The sequence below is a fragment of the Lepisosteus oculatus genome, chromosome 2, assembly GCF_040954835.1.
Source record: "Lepisosteus oculatus isolate fLepOcu1 chromosome 2, fLepOcu1.hap2, whole genome shotgun sequence".
NCBI lineage: Eukaryota > Metazoa > Chordata > Actinopteri > Semionotiformes > Lepisosteidae > Lepisosteus > Lepisosteus oculatus.
In genome coordinates this window covers 53,831,374-53,855,338 of record NC_090697.1, presented here as the reverse complement: position 1 = coordinate 53,855,338, position 23,965 = coordinate 53,831,374, and the positions used below count along the sequence as shown (strand labels likewise).

The 23,965-nt window shown below is 38.2% G+C and overlaps 1 protein-coding gene across 5 annotated transcripts in view; it reads right to left on the bottom strand.

Annotated features, from left to right (window-relative positions):
• Positions 1-23,965, bottom strand: part of crim1 (cysteine rich transmembrane BMP regulator 1 (chordin-like)) — a 619,278-nt gene that overhangs the window by 345,304 nt on the left and 250,009 nt on the right. The gene's annotated exons all lie outside the window — the stretch shown is intronic.

The window sequence follows — 23,965 nt, the reverse complement described above, 5'->3', positions numbered from 1 at the left end:
ACATCTAAAACACCTGACATCTATTTTTGCTCTTGCCTCTTTATTTTTGCACATTATGACACAGCTGCAGCTAAGGATGTTTGACTATTTTACTAAGACCCACTGATCCAGAGATTGCTTGTAAAGGAAAAAAGCAGTTGAGCTGCAAGACCCTGTTACTGAAAACACCACTCACTACAAATATGTAGTCTGTATTTTCAAAGCTGCTTCTAGCTTCTTGTAACTTTCACTTTATATATGAAGCAACAAGTGAGACAATGGTATTAGTTCTGTATTTTTGCAAACGATGCAGTCTTGTGTGGTCTAATGTTGGTTTTATGCCCAGAACATAAAGCGAAATTAGTTAAAGCTAAGAGAAATGATCTAAGATATAAAATACTTATTCTACATGTTTATTATAAACTTTTTGCTCAGACATTTATACAGGGAAATTATTCTTAATTGTACATTTGAGCATTTTGTCATGTATCACTAGGTAAGCTCATTGAGACACAGTTATATGGGCGGTGCCCTAAACAGTTTGCTTCACTAATCTTTGCATGAACTTTATGTGATGTATATCCATATATAGGCATACGTCTGTATTACTAACTATTAGGGAGGGTGTCACTTTATCTTGTTTGTTTCACAGTATAAAATACCATCTTTAGTTAATTATTTCAAGTTTGGTGGTTGCAAGCCATTCTCCCATATGCAATAAAGAGACTTCCACTACACAGACACCTGGACTTTGTCATTTGTATGACACAACAATTTTAGCACTGCAAGCAGGGTACTCCCAGCTGACGGAACTCCGTCAGAGAGGTGGAGAGGAAAAGCTAGGTGGCCACTTTTAAAAAAAGGTAAGGACTCTTCTTTTCTAAAAAGTCCCTTATCCTCTCCATGTTGCTGTTGAGAGTTTTTTTCTGAAGGTGAATGAGCACAAAAGAATAATGAGTTTATGGTGTATGTGATTGTAGACGTTTGATAAGTGTGCCAGCTGGTCTCCCAGTTGAAAGATACTGGCAAAGGATGGTGGGGTCGAGATAGAAGAATCGCTGAGGGATAGCATTCCGCCTGGTTAGAGCGGTAAACCCAGGACTGATGCACCTGGTGCGCATGTAGAGAACTGTAATTGGCATATGGTGTATCCTTTCTCGTCAGCTGTTGTGGTGATGTTATGGTGAGAACAGTAATTGCTGTAGGCTGTGTTCTCTTTAGTTGTTGTGGAGAAGCTGTGATCTCAGGGTGGTAACCTGAACTGTACATGTAGTGGAGCCAGGGATGGTAACTTGGCTCTCTAAAAGCTCTCTAAAAAGGAAAAAAACTTGGTCCGTGTGTTATGGTAACTAGCATAAAAGGTGCTGAACACGTGTGTGGTCACGGAGGATAGACGTGAAAATGGTTTGGTGTGACGAAAAATTAGAGAAGGTTTCTGACCGGGTTTTAGAGAAAAATAAATGCAAAGTGAAACTAAAAAAGAAATATGGACTGTCAGACGGAATATGGTCTGAACAGGAATGTAGAAAAATGTATAAACAATGGGCTAAAAAAAGTAAACAAAGACAGGTCTTATTTTAGGGAAACATTTGAGAAGTGGGACCTGCGGCAGCGGATGCGGTGGTTGCACAGCTTTGCCCGGACCCACCTGACTCAGGTGGGAGTCCGTCAGAAGTACAACCTGCACTACAACCTGCGCTGCAGGGGGCCTGCCTTCCAGCCCGGGGACTTGGTTTGGGTGCACAGCCAACGCCGCCGCAAAGGCCTCAGCCCTAAGCTAGCGCCGTCGTGGGAGGGGCCCACTGAGGTTCTTGGGGTGATGGGCGAGGTCTGCTACCGGGTCTGGTTGCGAACACAGGGGAGAGTGGTGGTCTTGCACCGAGACCGCCTGGTACCCTACCAGGTCTGGGAGGAGGAGCCCCGCGGGGAGGCTCTGGAGGAGCAGTCGGGGCCGGAGCCAGCCAGACAATGGGGCGTCCATGGGCCGCAAGCCGCCACCGAAGCGCATCGGCCGCTAACGCAGAGTTCCACAGCTTTTAGCCGAGTATGAGTAAAGCCTGAGGGGGTGTTCGATGTTGGCGGGACACCAGATGCTTCAGGTGGGGGCAGTGTAACGCCCTCGCCCGGTGGTAAGGAGGAAGCGCACCTAGGCACTCATGGTACCGCGAAGCAGGCTGGGAGTTGTAGCCGGGGGGAGTCTGAGGGTCAGCACGATGACCAGCAGCTGACCCTGCATATGTAAATAGTGTAATAGTAGTTTTAGTGTCCTTTATTAGGAGAATAAAGCAGTTGCTTGATTTACTATCACGTCTCCACTTGTCCTTTGTCCTGAGGGAACATGAAAATGCTACAGTATTAATAATGAATGACCTTGGACAAGCTGTAAACTCAAAGTATTACCCCGGTCCACATTCTTTGTAACCATCTTTGTAAACGAAAACACTTTATTTTTTCATTGACAGAAAGTAACACCACAGCATTTCTTTGATCCAATCATGCATTAGTTTCCAATCATACAAAGTCTTGAGAATCTCCGATTCACCGTGCCTTTCACATGCTCATAAAAGATATTAATTTAAGAACAAAAACATATTACCATATGTAATATGTAATACAGTACATGTAAACTGTACTGTATATGTACTGTACTGTATATGGCTGGACTAAACATTTTAAGCATCAAAGTCTTACAGTACATGTGGTACAGTACAGTACTAAACGTTTTTACATGCTCCTTCTGACCATATTACTGTACATTTCTATACTTGTGAAAATTGATTGTTTTAACCTTTTCTGCGAATTCGCTCGTTATCGGATTAAACAAAAGCATACTTTTAGAGTTGGATTAATAGGGAATGTAATATGGATTTGCTTATCTAAATAAATTAATAATGGTATAACTATATTCATATACTGTTGCACAAACAGTAGTATAAAACTTTCCATTGATGTGTATGGCTGTTTCAGTGGTTATCACATGACTTGCCTTGGTGGCGTGATAGCTTAAGTGACTGATTTATAACCCTGAGGTCGGGTATTCACACCTAGCTGTCGCCATGAGTTTTCTTTTAACAAAAAAACATTTCTTTGAAAAACTAAAATAGCAAATATTATTGGCATTATATTGACCTTTTTTATATTTCTACATATCACAACATGTTCATACTGTATGTACACAGCTGTACCACAGGGTGTAGGGCGCAAATCCACGTGAGCCCAAAAGCCCTACATTAATGTTGTGCATTCGCCTGGCGCTGTGCGGTTTTCGCATCTTTCTCTCTCTCTGGGAGTGCTGGCTGTGCCTCTGATTCTGAGTCTCTGTGTCTACATTGTTTGTAAACAAACCGGTTTCACGGGTCTTTAAGTAGAATATGGCGAGTCTTCCAGTGACACTCCACCTTCCCCCACGGACACATGTTTTCTCAGAAAAACAGATTCACAACTTGAAGCTGTGCCAGTCTTCTGTGTAAAACAAATCAGTTTGAACACCATGGGGGCTGTTTTTAATAAGCTGCTGAGTAAAGAATAGGAATTTTCCTCCTGTCAGCAGTATTGTGTATATAGTTTTATGTACAGGCTGCAAAAACTTTCACAAGTAGAGGTCTTTAAAATTAGGCCAGGCAAACGATTTGTTTAATTCTTAAAAAATAAATAAAAAACGAGATATGTTTAGACATTGCACGACTTTGAAAGCTATAAAAACAGGTTTTGATAATGAATAAACACTCTTTGTGTGCGAAAAACTGGTGATTTTTCTTCCTCGTGATCAGCTTAGAATCTCTGTCTACGCTGTATGGTTTTTACTTCTTAATTAAACGTATAAAATACACAAATTTCATAAAAAAGACATGCATTTCAGATAGAAAAAATCATATTCTGTCATCTTCCTGGTATGTAGAACAGATCAGCAGGTCTTTTTTCCTCAATCAGAGGCTCTGAAAACAGCATGCCGCCCACTGCGCTGCATCATAGGGGGAGGTAGCACCGGGAAGGACAAAGCACGGAGCTCAGTATTGCACAATGGCTGTAAAGCACCAATTGCGTCTGCGTTCATTACTTATTGTTTAAAATTAAACAATGTAAATCATTTTCTTTGACTTCTAAGTCCCTTACTTATCCTTAAGCACAGGTTTCTTTTTTGATACCATCGTTAGACAAAGCAGGAACTTATTGTACTTTCTAATGACATTACACGTGGAAAGATGACAGATTACACATTTTTATTGATTTTAATTTTTTTATACATTTTAGAAAAGATTCATCTATGCATACACCACAAAAGTATTCTCGATTGTATTTCTGAATGCTATATATTAAAAAAACTTGCAGCTTACTCAACGATTCTAAGATTATTTTTTAGATGTTTTTTTATTTTTAATTATACATTTTAAACACTTTAATTTTGAGAACGCAACACACATTCCGTACAGATACAGTACAGTCACATTCTCCTGTCTTCCTGTGGTGTAAAATAAATTAGCAGGTGATTAAGATAACAATGCAGTGCCCACACTGGGGTAAAGTTAGCTTGAAGTTCAAAAATTCACAACACGAGAAATACTCAGTGCGAAAAACTAAGCCATTCAAAATGCACGGCGATACCGCATTATTTTCCGGTACGCTGTACGCAGTCTACCGCGAGTTACCGGTAAATACAGCTAGTTACCGTAAATTCTCCTATAATACCGCAAGCAAAATAATAGTATCCAGAATTTCCGCTAATAAAGCTCAACCTCTCATGTTTGAGCTGTGGCCATCAAAGTCTTTAACGAAGATATTACTAATAGTATTAATAATGAATGACCTTGGACAAGCTGTAAGTGTAAACTAAAAGTATTGCCATGGTCCACATTCTTTTTTTCATTGACTGTCTTTGTAAAAGTAACACCACAGCATTTCGCAATCACGCATTTATTTCCAATCATACAAAGTACAGTAATTTTTGAGAATCGATTCACCGTGCCTTTCACATGCTCATAAAAGAGATTGATTTAGGAACATAAACATATTACCGTATGCAAACTGTACAGTATAGAGTATGTATATGTATATTTAATGTCTTAACTGTGCCCGTTTAAGTATTGAATATTTATATGGAATTTTACCACTGAAGGAAAATCTTAGTGCCTGAATATAAAAAGAATAGGAGCATACTGCAACGCGCGTGAAGGCCATAAACGATATTAATTTTGGAACATAAACATACAGTATATGGCTGGTCTCGGTACTTTAAAGAAAACATACACAAAACATGGTTTCATTATGACCAGATTCGGTCTTGAGATATTTTTAACTTGATTTACAGTATTTGAGAGGTATGTCTTGACACCGATACTACGTAAATACTACTCACGTATACGTTTCTAGGTTTATATTATGCATTTCATACGGTCAAATTACTTTTGAGCAACTAAAAAAAAGCGCGAAACGGTATGCCCAGGGCGTTTTAGTTTTCGTTTTGTTTTAATGCAGTGCAGGGACTCTGCTTTAACTATATCACAGATGCAGCCATTCAAAATGCGCGGTAAAAACCCGCGGTACAGTAACCTACCCACAAGCCACCGCGGGGCACCGGAGGGTTCCGCAGGGCAAGTGATTGGCTGGCCAAAATGACCGACAGGGGCACTCGTGGTGCATTGGTTGGTAGTGCAAAGATTTAATAATTTAATGTCTTTACTGTGCACATTTTAATCCGCTTAGTTTTGAATATTTATATGGATTTTACCACTAAAGGGAAATTTTAGTAGCTGAGCATAAAAAGAAGAGGAGCATAACGCATCTGAAGGTCATAAACGATATTAATTTAGGAACATAAACATTACTGTATGTATGTAAACTGTACTGTGTATGGCTGGTCTTGGTAGTTTAAAGAAAAAATACACACCAGTCTTCCATTTCTCCCTAAACATTTTAAGCATGAAAGTTTTATGAAACGGTACCCAAATATGCGATTGCTGTATAGAATGAATTTTAATTTAAAAAAAATATTTAACACGAACATTAAGCTGTTTACATCTTCCGCCTGAGAACAGTCACCCGTTGCTACCCAACGCAGAATGGTGATTGGCTGACACCATCTGACACCCCTCTGATTGGAGAAAAAAGACGTGCTGGTTTGCTATACATACTGTACCAGGAAGAGGATTTCTTTCTATTCAAAACGTGTATTTTAAAAGTTTAAGAAGTAAAAACCTTACAGCGTACACAGATTTCTAAACTGATCAGGATCGTTATCTTTGTCTTATGCATAATAATGTTCACCGCTCTGTCCAGCAAATTAATAATAAACTTTATTTTATATAGCTTTTTAAACGAATAAGTAATTAGATTGCTCATAAACCTAATCACTTGCTTTATCTTTTTATTTAGGCTCAGATTTCAACTATAGATCGTATTATTAATAACCATAATAACAACCAACCAACAAAAACAACCATATAAACATAATACCAACCAAAAACATAGATAACAACCACAATACAAAATCAAATAATCAAACCATTTTAGTCTCGCAAAGTCCTCCAATTATCATAATCCCGCCCCTTATGCAAAACCAAACCTTCCTCCCAACCCAGTTTATCCTGTTTATCATAAACAAAATCCACCTCAATTTTCAACATAAAGCATTACACAAAATCAATACCTCAACACTCCATACTCAACAACGATAATTCACAAACAGCCAGAACATGTAACTACACATTCCCAAACCGACGTAATTTCCATAGCCCCGCCCCTTATGCAAAACCAACATCCCTCCCCTGTTCTCTCTCTCCCCTGGCTGTTGTAATTCTTTTTATTTTCAAATAAATTTTAGCAAAGTCATGTATTTTAAAAATCTTAAGATTTTTAAATTTATCTCTTTATTTAGTGGTTTCATTAGTGACAAAGGCTAAACTTTCTTGGAAAAATGTCTTTTATGTAAACCATGTTTGCTATTAATTCAAACAAAATAATAGCAATATGATAGTCAGACTTAATGTATATTAATGTATATTTGAACAATGAAAAAATATTTTTACAAGATTTTACATTAAGCACTTAATATGGTTAATAATAGTAAACTGTAACATGCTGTAACAAGATCGGTTAAACTGCGAAGAAAATCCTTTCAGAGAAAATGTTTCAGGTGTGAAGAACATAGATCTCCAATGCAATTTCAACCAAACCTGTTCCCACACACCCCGCCCCCACTACCATTAGAATATACACAAACATTTTAGCGTTTCATTCTGAGCAGATGACCCTCACACCTGAAGAGTGCTGGCTGTGACGAATTAAACCGGTTTTACAGGTTTCAATCACAGACCATGTGACATGGGACTCAGTAAAGTAATACACAGCGCCATTGGATTTGATAATACTGTACCTAACCAAAATCCCCAATATGGAAACAGAACCTGTGTAATTGTTGATAGATGATGTACTCGTAACATTTTTTCAAGACGAACTACAACATTTAAAAAATGACTTGTATGTACTTGATATCTCTAATCAATTCACGGGTTCCAGCACAAAACGAAACTAAAACGCATACCGTTTCGCCCTTCTTATTAGTTGCTCAAAAGTAATTTGACCATATGAAATGCATGATATAAACCTAGAAACATATACGTGAGCAGTACTTAAGCACTGTAGTATCGGTGTTAAGACATACGTCTCAAATACTGTAAATCAAGTTAAAAATATCTCAAGACCGATTCTGGTCGTAATGAAACCATGTTTCGTGTATGTTTTCTTTTTCATCTTGAAATAACTCATTTCTAAATACCTTTTTCACTGTTAACATCTTGTAGCAACTTTGCGACAAAATATACACTCTGACAGTTCATCCTGCTACCAACATTAAATAAAACAAATCTTAAGATTTCTATATTTATGTCTTTATTTAGTGGTTTCATTCGAAGCTTACAATGTTTAGGGAGAAATGGAATACTGGTGTGTATTTTTTTCTTTAAAGTACCGAGACCAGCCATATACTGTATGTTTATGTTAAGATTTCCCTTCAGTGGTAAAATTAGATATGAATATTCAATACTTAAACGGGCACAGTTAAGACATTAAATATACATATACATACTGTATACAGTACAGTTTGCATACGGTAATATGTTTATGTTACACGATTAAAAAATAAATAAATAGAACTGAAAGGTCCAGTACCAGCTGGATTCAAACACACAACCTGCCAGTTGGTAGTCACGCACCTAGACCAGTAGGCTACAAGACAGCTCGCATAAGCAGGCAGGCGAAACAGCCCTACACAGCCCTGCCGCAGTACACTGATATAATCATACCATTATAAAATTCTTGAGATACGCGATTCCATATTATATTCCCTTTTAATCAAATTCTAAAAGTATGCTTGTTGACTCCGATATCACGTTAGTTAAAGACTTCGAAGCTTACAATGTTTAGGGAGAAATGGAATACTGGTGTGTATTTTTTTCTTTTCATGATAGGTGTCGCATTTTAAATCATTTTCGTAGTTAGAAATTATGAAACACCCTGTTAAAAGCAAGGAAAGTTTTTATGCCCGTTGAAGTAAAACAAAATGCCTGACAAAGTATGGCTTGGACAGATTCCAAGTGCTTGTACAAATGTGCTAAAGAAATTATACTTTGAGCATACAGCTTGTCCAAAGTCATCCATTATTAATACTATTAGTAATATCTTCAGTAAAGGCTTTGATGCATAGATATTTCTGATAAAGGCAGGTTGTGTACTTTTGTCCAACTGAGCAATCTTGCTTTCATAAAATATATCAACATTTTAATGACTGATGATTAACATGCTGTAATACACAGTTCAAAATTAAAGGCTCAAATGCTGTACATGAGAGGTTAAGCTCCCCCCGGCGGTTTTACAAGGCGACGCCGGATAGTTAGTCACGTGACACACGTGAACCGCGTGATACCCCGGTGGGCGTGTCGCGGTATGCCGCGAAATACCTCACCCATTTTGAATGGCTGCATCTGTATATGTTTCTAGGTTTATATTATGCATTTCATACGGTCAAATTACTTTTGAGCAACTGATAAGAAGCGTGAAACGGTATGCCCAGGGCGTTGTAGTTTTCGTTTTGTTTTAATGCAGTGCGGGGACTCATCTTTAACTATATCGCCGTGGATTGATTAGAGATATCAAGTACATACAAGTCATTTTTTAAATGTTGTAGTTCGTCTTGTAAAAATGTTACGAGTACATCATCTGTCAACAATTACACAGGTTCTGTTTCCATATTGCGGATTTTGGTTACGTAATATTATTTTCTAATCTCACGTTGTGAATATATGATTTGGGCAAACAGAGCCGCAAAGAAGTACCTTATGGGTTGTTGTTTTTTTTTTGCAGTTTTATCTAGAACAAGCGATGCTTAAACCTTTGTCTGATTCTTGTGAAACTATCCACACGACAGTTACCTAGGAGTTGACTTCAGTGATGTCACTGATGGGATGTTTCTAAAAATCCATCCACTGTAAAATGTCTTCTCCAGTTGTCCTGCATATGTATTTGCTAATGAAGCTGTGTGAGCTGTAATGAGCCTGGTTCTCTACATTTCTGTATGAACCAACTTAGAGGGCTAAAGACAGCTTGTGTTTAAATTGAGTGTAAGGTAATTTATGCTTCTAAAGTCATGGTCAGCATTTATTATTGTACTGTGCTGTTAATTTGTTCTGTGCCTAATTACATTATTTTATAGCTTTATCAAATCTGTAAATTGTCTGTCGATAATGTTTCTGTAGTGCTTTTTCACCACTTAAGTTAGGTTCCTTACTCCCATGTCATACGTTCTATGATCGAATCCCATGGAACTATGACTTCATTTTTTAACAAACATTTCTTTGAAAAAATGAAACGTTTCCCTTGGTCAGAGATTAAATAAAACCTCACTCGCACCAAACAAATGTATATTTCTAAATATCACAACATGATCGAATTTAAGTCTTTTTAATAACAATGAATAGTCACCTATGCGTTACAAAATAAACATTTATATTGATTTGAATCGCGTTTTGATTTAAATCGTAAATGAGTGTTTAAATATATGTGTTTAAAGGCGATATACTGTATAAAAGCACTGATTCTTATGGAATGTGTTCCGCCGGGGATTCAAAAAATGTATTTTATTTAATCGCGTATCTAAGGAAAATTGCAGTATAACTTTGTTCATGCACAAACAGTGGCATGTTACATTATTAATTTGGGTGTCTCCTCTTGCCAGAAAGCTCTAAATTGCATTTTGAGTGCGGTTTTTGACTTTTTCTAAATTGCAACCCATAAATAAAGCTGATACAGTTTAGACTTACTGTATTTTAAACTGTATTACAGCAGCACATTGGACAATGCAACGTAAATTGCAAAAATGCACTTGGAATCTGTCCAAGCCCTACTACGAAAATTATTTAAACTGCGACACTTATCATTCATCTTTAAATAAACTTTATTTTATATAGCGTTTTAAGCGAATAGGTAATTAGATTGCTCATAAACCTAATCGCTTTTTCTACATAAACACAGCGTGATTGCTCTCTGAAAATGCTCTTTCTTTATATTTAGGCTCAGATTTCAACTATAGATCGTATTATTATAAACTTTCTTGGAAAAATGTATTTTTGTAAACCATGTTTGCTATTAATTCATTTAGGGCTAGAATACGTTCATTGTCTTCCAATCGAGTCGAGTTGACATTGGAAGCTTGCCACGCCCGGACTGTTACACCAACGCATTAGCATGTTAAAGCGATTCCATTGAGGAGCCTAGCTTTCTTAACTAGTAAGTACTGTACTTCCTACTTTGAAAATACCTGTGAAACCGGTTTAATTCGTCACAGCCAGTACTCCCGCAGAGAGGGGGGTTGTACTCGTTAATGTCCGATGACATACAAGTGGAAAGATTACAGATTTTAATCGTCTTTTTTCTGAACCAGGGAAAATCTGATCATGTTTCTCTATAACAATAATAAAAAACTTTATTTTACATTATTTTACATATCCCGCTTACACATCTATTCTTTATTAATACTAAATAAATAATACTAAAAATACTACAGCAAAGAGGTCACTTGATTTTTGGAATAATTCCAAATAGCACAATGATCCACTGGTATCCCTGAAGTCTGTTTAGTCCATAATCTTCCAAATACAATCACTAAGCAATTATAAGAATTATACCATCCTATTTCTTTGTGATGTCCTGTAAAAACTAAACCTATTTTTATAAGGCTTTTACTCAAAAGATTTCCAAACACACAAAGCATTTGTGAAGTACTATATTATTTCTAATCATTAAAGCTTAACAATAAAGTTTAGATTGCTGACTATGGACTAACTACATTAACTAACTGCAATGCAACAGTATACATTTTACAAGTAAGAATATCTGGTTGAATTCTTGCATTTGTAGCCAATTTAATGCGAGAGATTTTAAGTTTTAACAGAAGAAAACTATGAATATGAAAACAGCCATAACAACAAAAAATACTGTGCAAATATCAAAAGGCTACTTCAGTAATGAAATATTAATCACAGGAAAATCACAGAAACCAGACACTGTTTACACCATATTGTTAAGAAAGACTCAAGACAGAAATGTTCATGTACAGCTGGAAAAAACAACTTCTAAAACAACAGTGAAGGCTTCAACATTACGCCCAAGCTTTTCCACACTTGTAAGAATAACCTTAAAACTTAGGCTGTTGAGTCCAATCAATTAAAGCTGGAGTTCTGCAGGTTGTACAGGCTTAAAAGGTAGATCGGTATTTAATCTGCAATATAGTCCAGTACTTTAAGTGGTTCTTGGTTTAATTTTCCTGCTTATTAATGCTTACTTTCCTACATTTCCAATGCAGTTCACTATCATTATATACAAAAGCCAAACCATAAACTTTGAAGCTAGCAGACTTCAAGAAAACACCTGTTGGTGTTAAATGGTGAGGTTTTATTATAATCTAAGGTATGAAAACAAACTAGCTACATTTTTAACATACTTTATAATACACCACTTTTTTGTTGTATCCCAAGTGATTTGAAGCATTTCTGTTTTAATTGAACTTCTAGAGTTATTTCTCCAATGTTTAGGAGGATATCGCCATAATAAGGGTATGCTTGTCATTTGCTAAAAGAATAGCTTATAACAGGAAATGCAAAGTCTGTTTTTTTTTAAAAAGCTCCTTTAAAGCCTGTGCCCCAGAAGGTCCATTTATGTTGAGCTGTGAAAGTGCTTTACAGTAAAAACCTTGTGTAAATGGTTAAAAGCAATGATCCAGGGACCAAAGGTGATTCAGGAGCCTACAACCAATATTTGTGTGCTCGGTGCAGTCAGATGTTGAAATTTGACCCCGTTTTTGAAAAAGACCCACTGTATGCTGTTCCTTTTATTTACAATAAGAATCTAGGAACCTCTAGGAGACATCAACTGCAAAGTGACATGACTTAGAGCCTCTTGATTCCTGCAGATACAGGGTACCTCATAATTTTAATTAAATCAAATGTGTACCGTATGTGTAAAACTGAAGCTGACCTAACAACCATCCCCTTTTCTGCAGAGAGTGTTTAATTGTACTGTTTCAGCACATCAGTTTTTTTTTCCCCCAACAACTTTCCAGAGGAGCTATACATATTTTTAATAAATACACACAGTATTGCTCATAAGGTCTGCTATTTGAGGTCCAGTTATTTAGATGCATACATTATATATATATATAAATATTTATATCCTATTCTTTTAAAATATTTTATCTTATATTTATTTATTTTATCTTATATTTATCCCGCGGCCGGCAGAGGAATCCTACTCCGTTGGGCCCCTGAGCAAGGCCCTTAACCCTAACTGCTCCAGGGGCGCCGTACAATGGAAGACCCTGTGCTCTGAGCCCAAGCTTCTCTCCCTGTCTGTATGGCTGTGTCTCCATGGAGAAAAGCTGGGATATGCGAAAAGACAAATTCCTAATGCAAGAAATTGTATAGGGCTAATAAAGAAACATTATTATTATTACATTATTATTTAGTTTACACAGATCATACATAAACAATGCAGTTTAAAAATGTCTCATCAAGTATTTAATCATTAGGTATAACAGTTTCCCTTTAGGCCTCTGAAAACACCACCTTCTACCTTGTGAATACCAGTACCTCCTAATTATCTAAAGGCTTTATTTCTTAAGAGCATGACATTAAAAACTGCTCAACTTTACAGCTGCATGTTTTCTTGCAGCATTCCAATACCTCTCAAGCAGTGAAAACAATAACAAAAAAGGTTTTGTAGAGTAACAACTTTTTTCAACATCAGGTTTACCCTCGCTAACAGCAGGCTTTACAACTATCGTTTGTTTGGTAAATATGGATTTACAAACTGCATTATTAGCCAAACCATAAAAAAAAATCTTGACACAGACACGTTAATCGTTTAAACCTTTATGCAAAAACAACAAAGGAATCATATCTCGCCACTTGGCAGGGTGTCATGATGAAATCATGTCTTCGTTGTTGGTGCGACTTTTTTGGTAGTAATATGATGATTAAACTAAGTAATATTACTAAGTAATATTCTTTAGTATAAAAGTTTTTTTTATTATTGTTATAGAGAAACATGATCAGATTTTCCCTGGTTCAGAAAAAAGATGATTAAAATCTCTAATCTATCCACTTGTATGTCATCGGAAAATACAATCAGTTTCTGTTTTGTGCTAAGACTCTCTGCGGGAGTGCTGGCTGTGACGAATTAAACCGGTTTCACAGGTATTTTCAAAGTAGGAAGTACAGTACTTACTAGTTAAGAAAGCTAGGCTCCTCAATGAAATCGCTTTAACATGCTAATGCGTTGGTGTAAAAGTCCGGGCGTGGCAAGCTTCCAATGTCAACTCGACTCGATTGGAAGACAATGAACGTATTCTAGCCCTAAATGAATTAATAGCAAACATGGTTTACAAAAATACATTTTTCCAAGAAAGTTTATAATAATACGATCTATAGTTGAAATCTGAGCCTAAATATAAAGAAAAATCATTTTCAGAGAGCAATCACGCTGTGTTTATGTAGAAAAAGCGATTAGGTTTATGAGCAATCTAATTACCTATTCGCTTAAAAAGCTATATAAAATAAAGTTTATTTAAAGATGAATGATAAGTGTCGCAGTTAAAATAATTTTCGTAGTAGGGCTTGGACAGATTCCAAGTGCATTTTTGCAATTTACGTTGCATTGTCCAATGTGCTGCTGTATTACAGCTTAAAATACAGTAAGTCTAAACTGTATCAGCTTTATTTATGGGTTGTAATTTAGAAAAAGTCAAAAACCGCACTCAAAATGCAATTTAGAGCTTTCTGGCAAGAGGAGACACCCAAATTAATAATGTAACATGACACTGTTTGTGCATGAACAAAGTTGTACTGCAATTTTCCTTAGATACGCGATTAAAAAAAATACATTTTTTGAATCCTCGGCGGAACACATTCCATAAGAATCAGCGCTTTTATACAGTATATTGCCTTTAAACACATATATTTAAACACTCATTTACGATTTAAATCAAAACGCGATTCAAATCAATATAAATGTTTATTTTGTAACGCATAGGTGACTATTCATTGTTATTAAAAAGACTTAAATTCGATCATGTTGTGATATTTAGAAATATAAATTTGTTTGGTGCGAGTGAGGTTTTATTTAATCTCTGACCAAGGGAAACGTTTCATTTTTTCAAAGAAATGTTTGTTAAAAAATGAAGTCATAGTTCCATGGGATTCGATCATAGACCGTATGACATGGGAGTAAGGAACCTAACCTAAGTGCTGAAAAAGCACTACAGAAACATTATAGACAGACAATTTACAGATTTGATAAAGCTATAAAATAATGTAATTAGGCACAGAACAAATTAACAGCACAGTACAATAATAAATGCTGACCATGACTTTAGAAGCATAAATTACCTTACACTCAATTTAAACACAAGCTGTCTTTAGCCCTCTAAGTTGGTTCATACAGAAATGTAGAGAACCAGGCTCATTACAGCTCACACAGCTTCATTAGCGAATACATATGCAGGACAACTGGAGAAGACATTTTACAGTGAATGGATTTTTAGGAACATCCCATCAGTGACATCACTGAAGTCAACTCCTAGGTAACTGTCGTGTGGATAGTTTCACAAGAATCAGACAAAGGTTTAAGCATCGCTTGTTCTAGATAAAACTGCAAAAAAAAAACAACAACCCATAAGGTACTTCTTTGCGGCTCTGTTTGCCCAAATCATATATTCACAATGTGAGATTAGAAAATAATATTTTGATTAAAAGGGAATATAATATGGAATCGCGTATCTCAAAAAATTAATAACGATATAATTATATCCATGTTGCAAAAGAACTGCAACGGACATAAAAACTCCCTTGCATGGTTTCATTACGACTAGAATCGGTCTTGAGATATTTTTAACTTGATTTACAGTATTTGAGAGGTATGTCTTAACACCAATACTACAGTGCTTAAGTACTTCTCACGTATATGTTTCTAGGTTTATATTATGCATTTCATACGGTCAAATTACTTTTGAGCAATAAGAAGCGCGAAACGGTATGCGTTTTACTTTCGTTTTGTGCTGGGACCCGTGGATTGATTAGAGATATCAAGTACATATTAGTCATTTTTTAAATGTTGTAGTTCGTCTTGAAAAAATGTTACGAGTACATCATCTGTCAACAATTACACAGGTTCTGTTTCCATATTGCGGATTTTGGTTACGTAATATTATTTTCTAGATTTCACGTTGTGAATATGATGGGATGTCTGATGGGATGTTTCTAAAAATCCATCCTCTGTAAAACGTCTTCTCTAGTTGTCCTGCATATGTATTCGCTAATGAAGCTGTGTGTTCTGAGCCTGGATCTCTACATTTCTGTATGAACCAGCTTAGAGGGCTAAAGACAGCTTGTGTTTAAATTAAGTGTAAGGCAATTTATGCTTCTAAAGTCATGGTCAGCATTTATCTTTGTACTGTGCTGTAAACTTGTTCTGTGCCAAGTCACATTATTTTATAGCGTTTTTAAAGCGTTATCAAATACGGTGTTACTGTAGTTTACCGAGTCCCATGTCACATGGTCTGTGATTTGAAACCTGTAAAACCGGTTTAATTCGTCACAGCCAGCACTCTTCAGGTGTGAGGGTCTTCTGCTCAGAATGAAACGCTAAAATGTTTGTGTATATTCTAATGGTAGTGGGGGCGGGGTGTGTGGGAACAGGTTTGGTTGAAACATTTTCTCTGAAAGCATTTTCTTCGCAGTTTAACCGATCTTGTTACAGCATGTTACAGTTTACTATTATTAACCATATTAATTTTAAGTGCTTAATGTAAAATCTTGTAAAAATATATTTTCATTGTTCAAATATACATTAAGTCTGACTATCATATAATAAGTTAAATACAAAACTAAAGAAAAAATAGGGTTAAATATAATTCAAAATATTTTGCTAACAATGTTAACTGTTTATGAATAATAAAATGTATTAACTAAGGAGTAGGATGGCACAGTTGTTAGTATGTTTTTTGTTTTTTTTTAACCCAATCTCCGGGAAACCATTAGTACGATGGTGAATCGGAGATTCTCAACCCTTGCTGCGTACGACTGGAAAAGAATTAGTGATCGGATCAACGAAATGCTTCGTAGGAGGAGGCGGTCTTTTCCTCTTGTCTAACAGTCTATCCACAAACAAAACATTCCTGTTAGACAAGAGGAATTGAAAAAAAAACAATGTTGTCAATGAAAACCGGTGTGTGTGTCTCTCCCTGCTGGATGTCCCTCTCACAAACTGCTGAATGAATAAAATAATTTTATTGAAAACGAGTTTGCGATTGTCTGGTCTTTAAATTCTGGAGATACGCGATTCCATATTATATTCCCTTTTAATCAAATTCTAAAAGTATGCTTGTTGACTCCGGTATCGCGTTAGTTAAAGACTTCGATGCTTAAAATGTTTAGGGAGAAATGGAATACTGGTGTGTATGTTTTCTTTAAAGTACCGAGACCAGCCATATACTGTATGTTTAAGTTCCAAAATTAATATCGTTTATGGGCTTCACACGCGTTGCTGTATGCTCAGGCACTAAGTAAAAGGAGATGCTTCGTACTGCTTGACTAATTTTAAAAACTAAGTTATAAATATAAAAATTGCAGCCGCTGCTCTGGTGCGTCGGCTCCTACACAGTGCCTGTCTGCCGTAAGCGTTACAATATACATACAGTACCCAACACTGCTTGTACCCATCTGTCATGCAAATAAAACACCTTGAATTGAATTGAATTGAGGGGAGAAGGGGGGGATACTAAAGCCAATACTGGCTCAATGGGCTTTGACGTGCTAATGCTTTGGTTTAACGGTCCGGGTGTGGCAGGCTTCCAATGTCAACTCGACTCGATTAGAAGACAATGAACGTATTTTAGCCCTAAATGAATTAATAGCAAACATGGTTTACATAAAATACATTTTTCCAAGAAAGTTTATAATAATACGATCTATAGTTGAAATCTGAGCCTATAGAGCCTATATAAAATAAAGTTTATTTAGAGAAGAATGATCAGTGTCGCAGTTTAAATAATGTGAGTCAGGAAACTAACACAGCGCCACCGGATTTAATAACGCAATAAAAACGCTATAAAATAATGTGACACAGTACAGCACAGTACAACAATACTGACCATGACTTTAGAAGCATAAATTACCTTACACTCAATTTAAACACAAGCTGTCTTTCTGTATGAACCTCTAAGCTGGTTCAAACAGAAAATGTAGAAATGCATTAGCCTGATCATGATTAAAAAACACATAATTAAACACGCGTTTGCGATTTAAATCAGAACACGATTTAAATCAATATAAATGTTTATATTGTAACGCATACTGTCCAGCCTCCATTTCTCTATCAAAATTTACTGTTGCACACACACACACACAATAGAAGCAAGAACCGCTGTCAGAAGGGAAGATATGTTCAAAATATCGCAAATATCGATCATGTTGCGATATTTTAAATATAAAAGTCAATTGATTGTCCATAATATCGCTTACCTATTTTTTCGAAGAAATGTTTGTTAAAATAAAAGTCCAGCACCAGCTGGATTCGAACACACAACCTGCCAGTTGATAGTCACGCACCTAGACCAGTAGGCTACAAGAGAGCTCGCATGATCAGGCAGGCGAAACAGCCCTACATAGCTCTGCCGCAGTACACGGATATAATCATACCGTTATTAAATTCTTTAGATACACGATTCCATATCATATTCCCTTTTAATCAAATTCTAAAAGTATGCTTGTTGACTCCGGTATCACGTTAGTTAAAGACTTCGAAGCTTACAATGTTTAGGGAGAAATGGAATACCGGTGTGTATTTTTCCTTGTGATATTTTAAGCTCTAGTTGAATGATAGGTGTCGCATTTTAAATCATTCTCGTAGCTAGAAATTATGAAACGCCCTGTTAAAAGCAAAGAAGTTTTTATGCCCCATTGAAGTAAAACAAAATGCCTGACAAAGTACGGCTTGGACAGATTCCAAGTGCTTGTACAAATGTGCTAAAGAAATTATACTTTGAGTATACAGCTTGTCCAAAGTCATCCATTATTAATACTATTAGTAATATCTTCAGTAAAGGCTTTGATGCATAAATATTTCTGATAAAGGTAGGTTGTGTACTTTTGTCCAACTGAGCAATCTTGCTTTCATAAAATATACCAACATTTTAATGACTGATGATTAACATGCTGTAATACACAGTTCAAAATTAAAGGCTCAAATGCTGTACATGAGAGGTTAAGCTCCCCCTGGCGGTTTTACAAGGCGACGCTGGATAGTTAGTCACGTGACACACGTGAAACGCGTGATACCGCGTGATACTGTGACACGCCCACCGGGGTATGCTGCGAAATACCCATTTTGAATGGCTGCATCTGTATGTATTTGATATCTCTAATCAATCCACGGTGATATAGTTAAAGCAGAGTCCCCGCACTGCATTAAAACAAAACGAAAACTAAAACGCCCTGGGCATACCGTTTCGCGCTTTTTATCAGTTGCTCAAAAGTAATTTGACCGTATGAAATGCATAATATAAACCTAGAAACTTATACGTGAGCAGTATTTACGTAGTATCGGTGTCAAGACATACCTCTCAAATACTGTAAATCAAGTTAAAAATATCTCAAGACCGATTCTGGTCAAAATGAAACATGTTCCGTGTATGTTTTCTTTAAAGTACCGAGACCAGCCATATACTGTATGTTTATGTTCCAAAATTAATATTGTTTATGGCCTTCACACGCGTTACAGTATGCTCCTATTCTTTTAATGCTCAGCTTTTAAGATTTCCCTTCAGTGGTAAAATTCCATATGAATATTCAATACTTAAACAGGCACAGTTAAGACATTAAATATACATATACATACTGTATACAGTACAGTTTTCATATGGTAATATGTTTATGTTCCTAAACCAATCTCTTTTATGAGCATGTGAAAGGCATGGTGAATCGATTCTCAAAAATTACTGTACTTTGCATGATTGGAAACAAATGCGTGATTGCGAAATGCTGTGGTGTTACTTTTTTCAAAGACGGTCAATGAAAAAAAGAATGTTGACCAGGGCAATACTTTGAGTTTACACTTACAGCTTGTCTAAGGTCATTCATTATTAATACTATTAGTAATGTCTTCGTTAAAGACTTTGATGGCCACAGCTCAAACATGAGAGGTTGAGCTTTATTAGCTCCACCTTGCGGAAATTCCGTATACTATTAATATTCAATACTACAATGGGCACAGTAAAGACGTTTACTGTAAATCTTTCTACGACAGACCAACGGACCACGAGTGCCCCTGTCGGTCAACCAATCACGTACCGCACGTCATCTTGCGTCAAAATGCGCGACGCCGTAGCCAATTATCTCTGGTATCTGTCTGTACCGCGCACTTTGAATGGCTGCATCTGTATATCATCATAAAAAGAATAACAGCGTAGCCTCCAATTACCCAGACTGCAAGCACGGGTATAAAGCTTTGTTTGATTTCTGAAACCCTTTCTTTATGTCCTGTTTTCATTCGGGTAAGGGTCAACTACATACACAAAACTGCTGACTGTAGGAAAATTCCTATACTTTACTCAGCAAATTACTCAGGTGGCAGATGACCCGCCGTCTTTGCTTCCCCACAGCATCACCGCGCTGGCCATCTCCTCCTCCCCATCTGCTTCCCCGTACGCCGCCTCTGCTGCCGGCACTCAGACTTGTGGAGTTAAAAACTGCCAGCAGCACTCCCACGCCCAGACGAGAGATAGACACAAGACAAGCCCACCAAGAGCACGAGCGAGCCCGAGCGCGAGCCCGAAGAGAGAGTAACACCCAGGGGTGCGGAACCAGGGAACTATTTACATGGAAAGCGGGCGATCTCCCCAGACTGTACGCCCGTTTCACTGTGGGACAGCTGCACTGGTCAGCGGCCTTCCTAAACCCCAACCTGACCACTTCCATTCCTGTCCTGCCCTTCACCGCTTACGCCAGCTGGGCCCTCTTCGGCCGCTGCCCAGGACAAATGCGCTACAATATTATGGACACTTTATTGACTTTTTTATATTTCTAAATATCACAACATGTTAGAATCTAAGGCATTTATTAATAATAACGAATAGTTTCAAACTGCTTCTGATATCATCATCATCAATATGTGAAAAAAGTTAATCCTGTTTTTTTTTGGTCTGTAGCTCAAATCCTGCTTAACTAAAAATTAGACACAAGAAGAGTATTATTGGACAGTCTTGTGAGGCTAAAGAAATCAATAACGATATTATTTCAAAGATCTAAATATATTTAATGTATACGCCTGATATTAGAGGGTGTGTCTGCTTGCCTGCGCGGTGACGTCACCGTCTTTACCTCTGAATACCTAGCAGGGACCTGTGCCGTGTGGATCCCTTTAGATCTCCCTTCAGATTTAAAAGGTTATTCATAATATCTTAAGTGTCACATTAACATTGGAATGTTCTTCCAAGTGTAAAAAGAGGTGATACGCAACGTGTCTCCTTCATACATTTTCAGTTTTTGTAAAAGATAATTTTTTATGAATAATGTCTTCCGTATCGCATTAAAATTGGAACGCTTTTCACAGGTGTAAATCCACCTATTTTCTAGCCTCTTTATCCAGGTAACAGTTTCACAATTCACCCTCCCCCCTGCCTGTCTGACTTTTTTTCTAACCCTTCTGTGCCCTGTAAGAGGACCCGGGGAAGGGTCATCTCTAACAGGTATTTCCGAAACGAAACACTGAAAATGCTAGAGATTGACCTTAGCAAGATGGCGGACAAAAAGAATCAGCTGACCAGTAGATGGAAAGGGTCTACCTTAAGAAACAACGAGACACAGCTGAGACGCATCAGGAACCGGAATATAAGTGGCCCAGAGGCAGTGAACAGGGCAGAAGCCGGTAAGGTGAATGCGTTTTGGAGGAAAAGAGTGGAAAGAGGTGGATGTTAAGGATCGGGCAAACGAACGACTGCAAGGAGAAAGGTTTATGATTTTGGATTACGGACACTGGTTTAGGATACAGCGCGGATTGTCTTTATTACGAACTTTTGGAACTCGGAACGAATCAGGACTAAGGGAACGGATTATGGACTGTATTAGGAAGACAGTTGTTGGAAGAAACGCCACGGATCGGAGGACAGTAAAGTGTGGTGTAAGTACGACCTTCGTTTACATAAACTATTCCCCCGGAGACACCACAATTGGTGGAGGATGCGGGCAGCTCCCGCTCGGGTTTGAGAGTCAAAGAGCAAGTTTTTTTCTTTTTTGGTGTGTGTGTGGGTTTCGCTTTGCGCGGGTGAAGAAACGCTATGGAAGAATTAATACAGCAGTTGTCCCAGGCCACCCTCGCCCAATTCCAGGCATTAAAAGGACAACGAGAAGCTATCGAAGCGCAACTGGAGGCGAACCAAATCCAAAAAGAAACTAACGAACGAATTATAGAGGAGCAAAGATAAGTACGCGCCGAATTGCACAGATTAGGGGAAGAAATCCGCCAGGCCCCGGTAGCGGGGAGCAGCACCAGCCAGGCGGAACAAATTACGCTAGAAAAGATGACTGAGCTTGATGATGTGGAAGCTTATTAAACCACCTTTGAAAGAACAGAAGGAGGAGAGAAGAAGTCCCAGTAGTCTGGAAACCGGAATGAAGTATCGGCCAATGAAGTATAGTGATTTCCCGGAACTTATACAATTTAAAAAACCCCTTCGGGGGAGGTCTGACTCGAGGCCCCGGCCATGGAAAGAAACCCGGCGATGTTTTAATTGTCAGGAAGAAGGGCATTTGGCCAGCTATTGCCCCGGCCTGTCCGAACCCATGCAGGTAGAACCCAAAGGTGAAACCCAATGCAACTACCTTACAGCATGGGTCCCGACCCGCGAGGATCCCCATCTTACGAAAATTGAGATAGGGGGAGAATCCATCGAGGCCTTATTGGACTCTGGCAGTGCTGTGACCCTAGTGACCCTTACAATACTTCCAGGAGAACTAGAGATTCCGAGAACAGAGGGAATACCTATTACTTGCATCCACGGGGACACCAAGGACTATCCGACGGTCGAATTGAGCATCTCTACAGAACAGGGGACCTACCGCTCAAAGGTAGGAGTAGTTTAGCAGTTGCCATACCCTGTCATACTTGGACACGACTGTCCCCATTTCCTCCAGATTTGGAACACGGTCCAATCAGTTAGGCTAAGACCAATCCCCTGCCCGGAAGACCGTGGTGACGCCCCTACCGACGATCCGGATGAGACGGACCCCCAAGAAGGCGGAACTGAACTTGGAGTTGAGTTTGAAAATATGGAACTACCGAACTGGGAACCCCCTGAACGTCGTGGTAAGTTTGGGACGGCCCAACTAGAAGATGGGAACTTGAGACATGCGCGGGGGCATGTCAAGAAAATTGACGGGGAGTGGTGTACTGATCCTAATACAGTGAGTTACCCATATTTTATGACTAAGAATAACCTCCTCTATCAGGTGCAGCAGAAGGGACAGGAAGAAGTGGAACAACTCCTCATTCCCCGGGCCTACAAGATGAAGCTCCTCAACTTGGCCCATAGCCACCTCCTGGGCGGACACCTGGGGGTAAAGAAGACATCCGAGAGACTCCTCTCTAGGTTCTTTTGGCCAGGGATCTATAAGGCCATTGAGAAGTACTGTCGGGAATGCCCCGAATGTCAGAAAAGTGCGCCACAACCGTATTATAAAAACCCTTTGATTCCCCTCCCAATTATTGAAACCCCCTTCGAGCGGATTGGGATGGATTTGGTGGGGCCCCTGATCAGAACCACCAAAGATCACCAGTATATTTTAGTAATAGTGGACTATGCTACCAGGTACCCTGAAGCCATTCCGTTGAGAGCTGCCACGCCAAAAACATAGCTAGGGAGCTAGTACAACTGTTCGCTCGAGTCGGAATCCCTAAAGAGATCCTAACTGATCAAGGAACACCTTTTATGTCTAAAGTCATGCAAGACTTATGTAAGCTACTGGGTATACAGCAGATCCGAACCTCTGTTTATCACCCTCAAACCGATGGTCTAGTAGAACGTTTTAATAAGACCCTGAAAAGCATGCTTAGGAAGACGATGCAAAAGGATGGGAAAAATTGGGATCAGCTGCTCCCGTATCTCATGTTTGCGGTTCGAGAAGTACCACAGGCTTCGACTGGATTTTCCCCCTTTGAATTATTATACTCTCGGAAACCACGGGGCCTATTGGACGTGGTCAAAAAATTGTGGGAACATCAACCTTCCCCTCTACAAACTATCATTGAGCACGTGGAACAGATGAGAGAAAGAATAAATGTTATTGTTCCCTTAGTGAAAGAAAACCTGGAGAAAGCCCAGGCTCAACAACAACAAATTTATAATAGGGGAGCAGTTGCGAGGGAATTTCAGATTGGGGACAGAGTACTG